Raw genomic sequence first — 13,112 nt, 5'->3', positions numbered from 1 at the left:
ACGTCTTGAGGTCGAGCGCCTGGTCGGGCGCCAGGTTAGGAGTCGAGGTCGGGCACCTCTGGAGCTAGGGCGTCTTCAAGTTGGGCACCTTCAGGTCGGGCGCCTTCAGGTTGGGCGCCTCTGATCACGTGCTGGCGATGTGCTCACATGCTTTGGGGCGATTTATTTTTCCCCAACACTACCTCCGACATCCGAGTTCGAGCCGTTTGCGAGCTCGAGCTTGGGAAGTAGTTGCCTTTATTGCATTAGTGGGGGCCAGGGAGCCTTAAATTATTCCGGCGTTCTGCGCGCTTCAGGGCACCTTTAATAAGAGGAGATGGGGCGACCTCCTTTCGTTCTTCGAGGTCGCCTCGCATGGTGGGCCCATGATGGGGCTCCAGGATCCGATGGGACGCTGCCTTAATTCTGTATTCGAAGCATCGATCCAGATTAAATATGTCGCTTCGGTTTTTGGGGCCGACACGTGGCATGATCTGGACAGAAGGTGGGATCCAGCTCCGTCGATCTGGGCCGTCGGGAGGGTCTATATAAACCCCTTGGCTTAGCCCTAGAAAGGTCTTGCTTGGCCATTTGTTGTTGCTGCTCCCCCTTCTTCCTCCATTTCTTTTCTTCTTTGTCAGCTGCGACCAAGCCTTTCCGGCGGTGCCCAGAGGCGATTTCCAGCGACCCCTCCGTAGGTCATTTTCCCACGTTGGCTCGGGGATTCCCCTTTTTCTTCTTCTTTTTTCTCCTTCATCCTTTGTTTTCTTCTCTGCCTTTCATTTTGAAATGGGTCGTGGTCCGAATGAGGTCGGGTCTAGCTTGACTGAGGAGGAACTAGAGCTGGTCCATTTCCGGTTCTTTTTCCAGCCCGGGTTTCATCTTGAGCCTGCGGGATCGGAGGACCGGGTGACGAGGCCTCCTCCAGATCGGATCGGAGTGTACGTTGACACGCTCTAGGCCGGCCTGCGGTTTTCTCTTCACGAGTTTGTGAATGAGTTGTTGGTGGAGTACCAGCTCGTACCAGCACAACTCGCTCCGAACTCGTGAAGGATCATCATCAGGTTTATATCCCTTTACCTTGCGCACGAGATACTGACCCTGATAGGTGTTTTCCACCGGTGCTTCTTATTGAAGTCGAACCCGGCGGACGGGGAGTAGCTTTACTTCACCTTTCGGGGCGGTATGTCACTCTTCTGAGGTGCCTCTTCCTCTATTCATGAGTGGAAGGGGAGATTTTTCTTCCTCTCCTCCGAGCTTTCGTGGAGATTTGACCCGAGATGGGGGGATCCCCGGTTGAAGGCCCTCAACCGGCTCACCAAGCTTTCGGCGGACGAGCAGAGGGCATTTGATGCTCTACGTGGCCTCGGGGGCGATATCCTTCTAACCGGCCTCCTGAGCGAGGAGGCTTTGGTGAACGTCGGCTTGAGCTCGGCGCGCCCCGAGGGTAAGAGCGGTCGCACTGCTCCTTCATTTTGCTATTTTTTGTTTTATTTACTTCTTTCCTTTTCTTAGCGCCGATCTAACACTTAGAAATCTTTTCTTCTTTTCAGACATTCCCAACATGGTGACGAGCAACACCGCGCTTTTCTCCCGATTTAAGAGGAGAGTGGCCGTAGCTGGCGGGGCTCTTCCCAAGCCTAGGAAGAAGGCCAGGTCGGCCTCAACCTCTGCTCCTGCTGAGGCGACGGGCTGTGGGGCCGGAACTTCTGGATCCGTTCAGATAGAGGCCCCGGCCACCGAGCAGGCGAGCTCGGGTTCTAGGGGGTGACGGGTTCGGCGCCCCCTGTTTGCCCCATCCCCATTTCTCAGCGGCCAGGTCGGCCAGTCATTCGCCTGCAACGCTCGGCCCCCCAGCCGAGCAGGGGCCTCGGAGTTTCGAGCTCGGCAGGCTGAGTTCGTCGGGGGCCGGAGATCGCTCCAGGAGGGGGTCCAGTGACCCGGAGTCCCCGATCCATGAGGGCAGTTCGGCCCTCCGAGACAACGAAGTCGCACGCGCAATATTTTGCCGCGCGTTGCTCCCAGCTGACTGGACCAAGTTCGAAGCCATCGAGCTCGAGGATATTGTTGATCAAACATACTGTAATGCTGCCCGGGTAAGTCGCCTTCTCATTTTTGCTTTGGTTATCGGCGTTTCTTCCACTTTCACTTATCGTTGTTTTTCCTGCAACATCACCACGAGATCGACACACTGGTATTCATAGCCTCGGGATGCCAGAATGAGGCTCGACGATTCCAAAGGCAGCTAGAGATGGCCGAGAAGAGGCTCGCCGACTCTAAGGCCACGCGGGCGGAGGTCGTCGTGCGGATGGATACTGCCGAGGCCGAGCGATGATCGACAGTCGATCAACTCGAGGAGGAGAGGGCCGCGCACACTTTGGCAAGGTCAGAGTTGCACGCCTCCGAGGTGCGTCTGACCGAGGCCCGTGCCGAGGCCGCCGGCCACAAATACGAGGGCGGGGTTCTCCGCCTGAAAGTCGAGCAGCTCGAGGCTCGAGAGAAGAGGGTGCTGGAGCAGGCCCAGAACGCAATGGAACTCTTCAAGGAGTCGGAGGAGTTCCACGACATGTTGGAGGAGGAGGCCGTGGATGGGTTTCTCCGCGGCTTCAAAAATTTTCAGAGGCAGATGCACAGGTTCAGCCCCCAGCTCGACCTCAGGGGTATCCGGCCTAGGTCGGGGATCAGCGAAGAGAGCAAGTTCGATCTTCCCGCAACCCTTGAGGCCGAGGAGGAGGTCGCCGAGGCCGAGACTAACGTGGCCGAGCAAGCGGCCCCAGAGACTCCCCTTGGGGAGGTTGCCGAGGGCATTCCCGAGGCTACTAGCGAAGCCCCATCTAAGGCCGCCACGGAGGGTCCCGAGCCAATTCCTGCCGAGGACCCTCGAGTGATCATCGCGGACGACCCTGAGGTCGATGCCGATGCAGCTGCCGCTCCCTAGGACTTAGCCTTCTCTTTTTGTTTTGTTCTCTTTTTTGTAAACAAGGTCGGCCATTAAAGTCATTGTACGGCCGGACCTTAATTTTGTACTTAGCCTTCGGGCCTTTATCAATGGAGAGCCTTCTTTTTTTAGACTTGTGTGTACTTTTATTTGCGTAACTAATAGATTTTTATTCTTGGCTGCTTAAGTTGGATTCCTCTTTGGTGAATTTATTCAAGTCTTCAAGCTCTGCTAAGTCTCTAGACTTAGATTCCAATAGAATTCGCCAAGTTGTTAGGCTTAGCTCTAAGGAGGATCATGTTGAAGCTTTAGGCTTAGACTTTAGGAAAACTCGCTAAGTCTTTGAGCTCGGGCTCCGAAGAAGTTCTGCTAGGCCTTTAAGTTTGTCTTCTGGAAAATTTTGCCAAGTCTTTGGACTCGGCTTCCAGAATAAGCTTGTCAAAGCTTTAAGGTCGGACTCTGAAGAGATCCCCCTAGGCCTTTAGGTTTATCCTCTGAAAAATTTTGCCAAGTCTTTGGGCTCGACTTCCTATATAAGCTTGTCAAAGCTTTAAGGTCTGACTCCGAAGAGATCGCAAACCGAGGTCGGGCTATCGTTGGAGCTTTCATGCTTTTGGGTCTTGAACTTGGTCGGAGTATCAAGAAGTAGAATCAGAACTTACGGTGAGTGACTTGGCACTTCCGGGCTTGGCTAAAGTATCATCGGGTGGAGCTTGAAGTTGTCGTTACAGGCCGTCTCGGCTTGAATCGACGTTTGGACTCGGCCGGGCCCTCGTTTAGAGGGGTCCGGAACAAGTGAAGATTGAACTGGAGATCGGTGGTGAGAAGAGTATGCACAGGGCAGAGGGAACCCTGGCTTATGGTTGATTCAGGAAAGCATCCCGACCTTGGTCGGAGGGGGGGGGTCCCGAGCTTGGTCGGGGTTTTGTCGATCATCTTGTAATATAAACAAGTAGATGTAATGACATAGGTGCTGGGTAGGGTTATACCTCTTGCACCATCGGAGCCGGGCATCTCAGGTTGAGGTAAGCGACTCTGCCCTGTGGTCGGCTTTTAGGGGCGTTCTTTGGCCTATAGTCCGCTTCCGCAGGTGGTGTCATCTGTTGTAGGGATGGCGCTTTGGTCGGGGCCTCGCGCAACAGCATAGTCTGCACCGACCGAGCAGGGGAGGATGCCGCGTCCCCTATGAAGTATTATCTGCTTTAGGCATGCCTGCACGCCAGGGGTCCGTATAGGTACTATCCGAGGTCGAGGAAGCTTGGGCTCACTGTCGATTCAGCAAGGCATCCCGACATTGGTCGGAAAATCGAGCACGAGGTCGAGGGAGCTTGGGCTCGCTGTCGACCTGGTGACGCTTCCCGAGGTCGAGGGAGCTTGGGCTCACTGTCGAACAACGGGGCATCCCGATCTTGGTCGGGGTCTTTGAGGGAGATCGAGACCGAGCTCGACGTCGATGTGGCGAGGTGTTCCAGACTTGGCTGGAGCATCCGAACCTGGTCGGGCATCCGAGCTTGGTCAGGCATTCGAGCTTGGTCGGATTTTCTGAAGATCACAAGTGTCCCAATATCAGGAGGAGCACAGAATAATTAAAGGAGAACTATGAATAAATTAACATGAGAAGGGGACGAGAATCGTATTCCCAATCATCGAGGACCCCTGGAGGGTTTACTGGTAGTACATTCGAAGATTTTCGAAATTCCAGCTTTGCAGAATGAGGGTCTCCTCAAGAGATTCCAACTTATATGCTCCGAGCCGCTGGACTCGCGCGATCCAGTAGGGTCCTTCCCAGTTCGGGGCAAGCTTTTCCTGCTCGGTGGGCTAAGAAACTTCTGCTCTCCTGAGGACAAGATCTCCTGCCTTGAAAACCTTGGACTTCACTCTGGAGTTGTAGTACTGTGCCGTCTTTTGTTGATATGAACTCGGGCTGCCTCCCTTGTCTCCTCGATGAGGTCTAGGTTGCCCCTAAGTTGGGAGGAGTTGGAGGTTGCGTCGTAATGTTCCACTCTTGGTGAGGGGAGTCCAACTTCCAGAGGAATGACAGCTTCTGTTTCGTATGCCAGGTTGAAGGGGGTCTCGTCGGTAGAAAGTCGGAATGTGGTTCTGTAGGCCCAGAGGACATTGTAGAGGTCCTCGACATATTGCCCCTTGGATCGGTCGAACCTAGCTTTGAGCCCCTGGAGGATGGTGCGATTCGTTACCTCGGTTTCTCCATTCGTCTGTGGATGGGATACCGAGGTGAAGCGGTGATCGATGCCGAGCTTGGAGCAGAATTCTCTAAAATGGGTGTTCTCGAACTAACGACCGTTATCAGATATAAGGAGCGGGGGAGTCTAAATCTGCAGATTATTGACTTCCAAACAAAGTCCCGCATCTTCTGCTCGAAGATCCGGGCTACTGGTTCAGCTTCGACCCATTTGGTGAAGTAGTCGATGGAGAATGGCCCCAAGATGTCAATCCTCCATTGGGGCGAATGGCCAGGGGGCGCCGATCGAGGTTAGCGAGGCCAAAGGTCGGCGCTGGATGTTGGCGTTCCGTTGGCATCGATCGCACCTTTGGACGAAGTCCGTTGCGTCCTTCTGAAGTGTGGACCAATAGTATCCTTAGCGCAAGATTTTGTGGGCCAATGCTTGGCCTCCCAGATGGTTCCCGCATATCCCTTCATGAACCTCTCGCATAGCATAGTTTGCCTCTGACGGGCGGACTATACAACCCATCTAGGCTTGTAAGGATAAGACCTGCTCCGCTACCCTCCGAGGTCGAGGAGCCGTCCACATATACAACCCATGGCTGCCTCGGGGTCTCCTCCATTGGCTTGAGTGGGAGCTCGGGCTCGTCCGGCAAAGTGCACTCCATGATGAAATCAGCGAGCGCTTAGGCTTTGATCACCGGCCTCGGACAGTATTCGAGGTCGAACTCCCCGAGCTCGACTACCCACTTGGCAATCCTTCCGGCACGATCCGAGCGTTGCAGAATCTGTTTCATAGGCTAGTCAGTCAGTATGGCCACAGTGTAGGCCTGGAAGTAGGGCCGGAGCCTCCGGACTGAGATGACCAGGGCAAAAATTGTTTTCTCCAGTTTAGAATATCGGGTCTCGGCATCCCTCAGAACTCGACTGGCATAATACATTGGTCTTTAAAGCTTGTTCTCTTCTCGGACCAGGACCGAGCTTACCGCAATCGGGGAGACGGTTAGGTACAAATAGAGGAGCTCACCCTGCTGGGATTTTGTGAGTAATGGAGGGGAAGCAAGGAGGTGCCTAAGCTCTTCAAAATCTTGCTGACATTCCTCCGACCACAAGAAGTTTTTCGGTCTCTTAAGGATTGTGAAGAATGGGAGGCACCGCTCGGCCGACCTGGAAACAAATCTTCCTAGAGCCGCGACCCGCCCAGTGAGCCGCTGTTTCTCCTTGACCGTCTTTGGTGGCACCATATCTTATAGTGCTCGGATCTTCTCGAGATTTGCTTCGATTCCATGCTGGGTGACTACGAAGCCAACGAATTTGCCCGAGGTGACTCCGAATGCGCACTTAGCAGGGTTGAGCTTCATCCGATACTTTCTAAGTGTGGAGAATGTCTCGTTGAGGTCAGCCATATGGTCCTTCGCTGTTCGGTTCTTTACCAGCATGTCGTCCACATAGACCTCCATGTTTCGGCCTATTTGATTTTTAAGGATTTGGCTGACCGGTCTTTGATATGTTGCTCCAGCATTTTTTAACCCGAAATGCATCACTTTGTAGCAATAAGTACCCCTGTCGGTGATGAAGGTCGTCTTCTCCTCGTCTTCTGGCGCCATTCGGATTTGATTGTATCCCGAGAAGGCATCCATGAATGTCAGCAACTGGTGTCCCGAGGTGGAGTCCACAAGCTGGTCAATGCTGGAGAGTGGGATGCTGTCCTTTGGGCAAGCTCTATTCAAGTCGGTGTAGTCCACATACATGCGCCACTTTCCGTTAGCTTTCTTCACGAGGACCACGTTGGCGAGCCAGTCTGGATAGGAGACCTCCCGGATGAAGCTAGCCTTGAGAAATTTGTCCAGTTCCTCAGCCGCTGCTCGTTGTCATTCCGGGGTGGAGCTCCATTTCTTCTGTCGCACAGATCTGCAGGTCAGTTTCACCTGGAGTCAGTAAATCATGACCTTAGGGTCTATTCCTGGCATGTCGGCGGGCGATCAGGCGAAGACGTCCATATTGGACCGAAGGAACTCGATCAGGCGGTTTCTTTCGAGGGAGCTCAGGCCGGAGCCGACCTGTACGGTTAGCTCTGGACAATTTTGTAAAAAAATCTGGGTAAGAAGCTCACCAGGTTCTACCCGTCCTTTTCGGAGGTCGTCCCGCACTTCCAAGGTTTCGATGGGCAGCATCTGATCTGACGTTTGAATTGGCGCCTTAGCCGGTAGCTCCTCCCGGCTTGGTGCCTTAGCTGGTTGCTTTGCTTGGTGAGTTGCCATGTAGCACCGCTTAGCTATTGACTGGTTCTCACGAACTTTGCCTACTCCTTGGTCGGTGGAGAACCCCATAAGCAGGTGATAGGTCGAAACCAAAGCTCGGAGGGCATTTAGCCCTGGTTGTCCAAGAATGGCGTTGTAGGCCGAAGATAGGCGGACCACAAAAAAATCCGTCCTTACAATACTTTCTCGGGGAGCGAGCCCGACCGTGACAAGGAGGCCGACCTCGCCCTCGACCGGGACCGAATCCCCGATAAATCCTACCAGTGGAGCGTTCATTCTTCGAAGCTAGCTTTCCGTCATCCCCATTTTTTGATAGGCATCGTAGTACAAAATATTTGCCGAGCTTCCATTATCAACTAGGACGCGCTTTACATCAAATTTGTTTACAATCATGGAGATGACCACAGCGTTATCATGAGGAGTCTCAACTCCTTCCAAGTCCTCGTCCGAGAATGAGATGGCTTCGGAGGTGCACGGGCGCTTCGGAGGGGTGCTTCCCTCGATTGGTTCTTCAGCCGAGCTTCCTCCTCCAATGGTGTTGATGGTGCCGGCGATAGGCCCGTTGTCATTTGGATTTTCGGACGGTGCGGCATTTTCCACTGGCCTCCTTTCCTCACGCCGGTTCTGCATAAACCGGTTGAGTACCCCGCGACGGATAAGTGCCTTGATCTCATCCCAGAGCTGGAAGCAATCCTCCGTGTCGTGGCCGAGGTCCCGGTGGAAACAACAATACTTCCTAGGATTGTGCCGAGCTCCGGTATCCCGCATCGGGGTGGAGGTCAGAAATAGTCTCGACCTTCTATCTCCATTAGGACCTCTGCTCGGGGAGCATTCAGGAGGGTGTAATTCTCGTACCTCCCCAAGGGCATTCGTGGCCGTGGTGGAGATCTCGGTCGAGGTGGGGACCTTGGTCGAAGCTGTCCCCACTGTCGAGGTGGGCTCCTCAGCCGAGGCGGGTTCTTATCTCGGCGGGGGGATCGGTTTCTTAGGCGGCCGCGCTCTTCACGGCGCTTCTTCTACTTCTTTGAGGCCTGCTCGGTCGCGCTCCGCCTGGAGGCGATAGCTTCTTTGGCCTTTGCATACTTCCGAGCTCGGGCCAACATTTCAGTGAAGTCGATGGGGAAGCTCTTCTCAATGGAGAAGAGAAATTTGTAGGAGCGAGCCCCAGTCTTTAGTGTCGACATGGCTATCGACTGGTCGAGCTCGCGGACCTCCCAGGTTGCAGCGGTAAAGCGGTCGAGGTATTCTCTGAGGGATTTTTCCTTCTTTTGCTTGACGTCCAGGAGGGAATCTGATGTTCGCCGCTGGCGCCGGCTGGCAGCAAAGTTGGTAGCGAATTGTCTGCCGAGCTGCTCAAAAGAGGATACCGTGCTCGGCTATAGTCCAGAGAACCAAAGCTGAGCCGTTCCCCGAAGAGTCGCTGGGAAGGCCTTGCAGAGTACAGCCTCCGAGGATCCTTGCAATGCCATGAGGGCTCGATAACTTTTCAAATAATCGAGAGGATCGGTAGTTTCGTTGTAGGGCTCCACTTGGGGCATTTTGAACCTCGATGGGACCGGCTCATCCTCGATATAGCGGGAGAAGGGGGACTTGGTGCTAAACTCAAAGTCACCCTCGCGCTTTGCCTTCCTACTGTGAAGCGCTTCAATCTGGCGCTCAAGGTTCTCGACCTTCCTGTTGAGCTTCCCAGCCTGGGGGATTGCCATAGTAGTCTGCTCCGGCTCGTGACGGTCCGGGGCTGACTCGGCTTTCGAAAGCTGCGGCCTTCTGTCTATGCTCCTCCCTGACAATTCTCTCCGGGGAGACGCCCAAGCTGAGCCTTGGCGACAGCATCGTTCTTTATTGTTGGCCCTTGAGGAGCCGTGGAGGTTTTGGCCCTGGGGCACCGGTCCATTTGGAGGAAGCACTGGCTGGACCTGGGCATGCAGAGGCGGCATAGGTGGGGCTTCCTCACGTTGCAGGCCTTGGACGGCTGCGGCCAAGGCTTGAACCTGCTGCACCAGGATATTGAACTGTTCTGGCTGGACTTGGAAAACTGGGTCAGCCGGAGATGGCGAATTCTGGACAGACTGTCCAGGACTTGGTGAGAGACGCTGGGAGGCATTGGAGGCTCCTTTGCTTCTCAACTTCATGGCCACAACTCGGGCCCTTCTTCTAACGCCAACTGTTGCTGGAAATTGGACCCGGGGGCGGCCGTCGGCTGAGAAGGAGGAGCTCCAGCGTGAGATGGCGGGTGGCGATCCGTCGGCGGGCGGCGTCCTCCGGGGGACCTGCAAAAAGTCGGTGGCTGGGGTTTCCGGCGTCGGCCCTCCGATGCCTAAATCAGAGGTGGCAAATGTATGGGGGAAGAGAAAAATATGTCTCAGGAGCTTCAGAGTCCGACCCCCACTAAGATGGAGGGGTTCTCTTTGTATAGAGGGGTACAGGATTACCTGTGATGTGATGGGGCGAACGGATTACCGTCATGATTAAACATATCGTGTGAATTAATGCACGATCATGTGAATTAATGCATTGCCGTAGGAGATCAGGTCGGAGCCAATGAGTCGTCGTGGCTGATCGGACGTAGCCAAGTGGGTCAGCTGTTTGTCGTGGAGGGTTTGAGATTTGTAGATAGCATGCGCATTAATTGTTGAGTGAGCCGGAGATCAGCAGAGGCCATGCGTATTGATTGTTGAGTGAGCCGGAGATCAGCAGAGGCCATGCACATTCATTGTTGACAGCGGTAGCAGGGCATGGTCCCCGGACGAGCTGCAGAAGGATATAACCGCGGCGGGTGGATGGTGAGGTCGGGCTTCCGAGGTCGAGAATGTTGAGGCCGGGTGCCCGGGTCGGATGTCTTGAGGTCGAGCGCCCGGTCGGGCGCCTCTGGAGCCGGGGCGTCTTCAGGTAGGGCGCCTCCAGGTCGGGCGCCTCCAGGTCGGCGCCTTCAGGTCGGGCGACTTCAAGTCGGGCGCCTTCAGGTCGGGCGACTCTAATCACGTGCTGGCGATGTGCTCACGTGCTTTGGGGCGATTTATTTTCCCCCAACAATTGGGACACACATGTAGGCACACTTGTATGTTCTTTTTATCTCTATGTAGTTGTGAACGTGGGCTTGTGTGATATATCAACGAAACGACATAGGGAGTGCATCTTGTCAAAGGAGGATAGGCTGCCCCTCGAGGATGTAGAAAGTTAGGGGCCTGTAGGTTTGACCCTATTGTTCGGCTCTGGATGAGTAAGCTTAGTTAGCTATACAGCACTGTGACTAATTGATACGAAGATTCTATTACATATCTGAAAGCATGAAAGCTTGAATTGCACACAAAAGGATCCTTTTCCCTCGGTTTAGTATGGCTACCCAATTTTAATCTTGTTATAGAGAAAATTTAGCAAGTGATGAATCAAGAGAAACAAAGAGAGTTATTAAAAGCTAGAGTTATAGCATATAGACCATATAAATGCACTCATCCTTGAATTTATAAGATTTTTATCTAAACAAAGAACTATATACATGTGAATTGCACACTACTCCAATTGTCAAATACCACCCACTACAGGAATAGTGACTTTTACCGGCGTTTTTTCTTACCTTTACCGACGCTTATTAGCGTCGGCTAAAATACCGCCCACGCAACAGAAAGCGTCGTACACGCGTCACCGATACCTGAGTGGGAAATATTTTTGCCAACGCAATAGGAAAGCGTCGGCAAAACCATGGATTTACCGACGCTTTATAAAGCGTCGGTGTAGCTTCCTTTTCCGACGCAATTTAGCGTCGGCATAGACTACAACTCGCGGGTGTAGTAAAGTTGGAGCGGTTTTTGCCGACACTTATAAGCGTCAGATAAAGTGTTTCAGCAGCCTGGTTTTTAACGACGCTTTAAAGCGTCGACATAGAATTTTTTTTTAAAAAAAAATATATTAGAAAAACACATGCATATCATAAATCAACATTTACAAGAATAGGAACCTGCATTACATATACATCAATATAAATATTCAGATCATTCAAAACATTCATATTGTCATATATGATTAAATTTACATAATAAGTTTAGAATTACAATGTACTTTGAAAAATATAAAAAAGATACATATAAAACTCCTTAAATAACAGTCTAAAAAGTATCAGGGACCGGATTCAGCACCATCATCATCTCTACGAGCTATGAAGTATCGGGAATCTACAAACAAAAAAAGAGAAACTTTAGAAGTTAGGAATATGAAAATCATTAACTCATGTAAAATAAGTGATAATTATGTAAAAACATCTAATATATATAGTTATTTACCTGAGAAGGAAGAAATCGCTGTAACATAGATGAAATATGCTCAAGCTGAGACTGCAAAGTTTGTTGGTTCTGCTTCAACTCCGCCAACTCTGCCTGATGGCGATCCTTCATATCTTCAATTGTTGCCCGAAGTCTACTAACTTCCGCATTGCTACTGCCTTCTCCAGCATTTCTTGTATACATGCCCACCGCAGACAACTGAGTGGGGGTAACTCCAACGCCATAACCCCTCACTCTACCATAACGCTCTGGGCCCAATAATTCAGCGAGCACCTGAGCTTCGACATGACTGGTCGCGTCGGATGATGATGACTCCCCGACATGCTCTGAAATAAGAGTTGTTGCCCTGTCCTATATCTCTCAAAAGAAAAAAGTCATATTAATGTATGCCAATAATAGAACTAATAAAAATATCGTTGAAAGATTCAAAGATGAATACATACAACTATATCTCTTGACTCCTCCCGAACAAAAGTGCCATCTCTGTGGGTGTGAGTCATCTTATAAAACTCCACCTTACCAGGCTCCCTCCCATTATCATCCATCTACAACAAAAGGTATATTGGCAAGCTAGTTATCATGATACATGCTATATGATAGAACAGTTTAAAATAGTTTCAAAGAGTTTCAAAAAAACTTACGAATTCAGCTTTACGTCGAGCATAACTCATCGAGCCTGAAGTATGAGGAACAGTCTGAGAGGCTCGTGCAGCTCTACCAATATTGGAATATGTCTTCCCAAAAAAAGAATAAACAATATAAATTTATAATCTAAATTATTAGTAAATACAATCTAAGGTATTGAAAAAATATACACAACCTGAGCTTTCTCGAAAAACCAATAGTGGACAAGCTCCCTCCACTGATGAGGGATTACATCAGGAGGACAAACACGGGCAACCTCCTCTTCTGTCATACCATCGTGCTTCCAGTCCGCCTTTAACTTCGCCCTATATTCTTTCCACTTGCGGTTGACGGACTTCAGCACCCAATCATGGCTCTCTTTAGGGAGCAAAAACTTTTTCTACACCAAAGTAATTAAAGAATGTTATAACAATGTTATTCAAAAAATAAAATTGTGATAGTAAGCAAATTCAATTCTTTACCTCAATAACTTTAAGAAGCTCAACCTTATACGAAGGAAGCATTTCATTCCATTTCGTATAGTTGAGCGGACACAACTGACCCTTCCGCGCAACTGATCCTAGAAAAGTCGATAAAATGCTTGCAGCCTTCTTGATGGGCTGCCCCAGTTCATTGCAATGTACCACGATCTTCTCATCCTCGTGTAGGCTCCACACGTCCCGTGCTCGAGTGGGTCCTCGTGTCCTTCTCACTCTCCCCAGTCCATCTATAAAAAATAAAATAAAATATCCATTAATTAAAATATTAAAGGCAAATGATTTAATATAATTAGATTGTAAGAAAAATTAATATATAAAATGTAAATCAAATTATCCTGAATGTGCACG

The sequence above is a fragment of the Phoenix dactylifera genome, chromosome 3 (assembly GCF_051530095.1).
Source record: "Phoenix dactylifera cultivar Ajwa chromosome 3, Ajwa_hap1_PhDact_Kaust_v1.1, whole genome shotgun sequence".
Taxonomy (NCBI): Eukaryota; Viridiplantae; Streptophyta; class Magnoliopsida; order Arecales; family Arecaceae; genus Phoenix; species Phoenix dactylifera.
The sequence above is the reverse complement of the archived record's forward strand: the minus strand, read 5'-3'. Positions refer to the sequence as shown.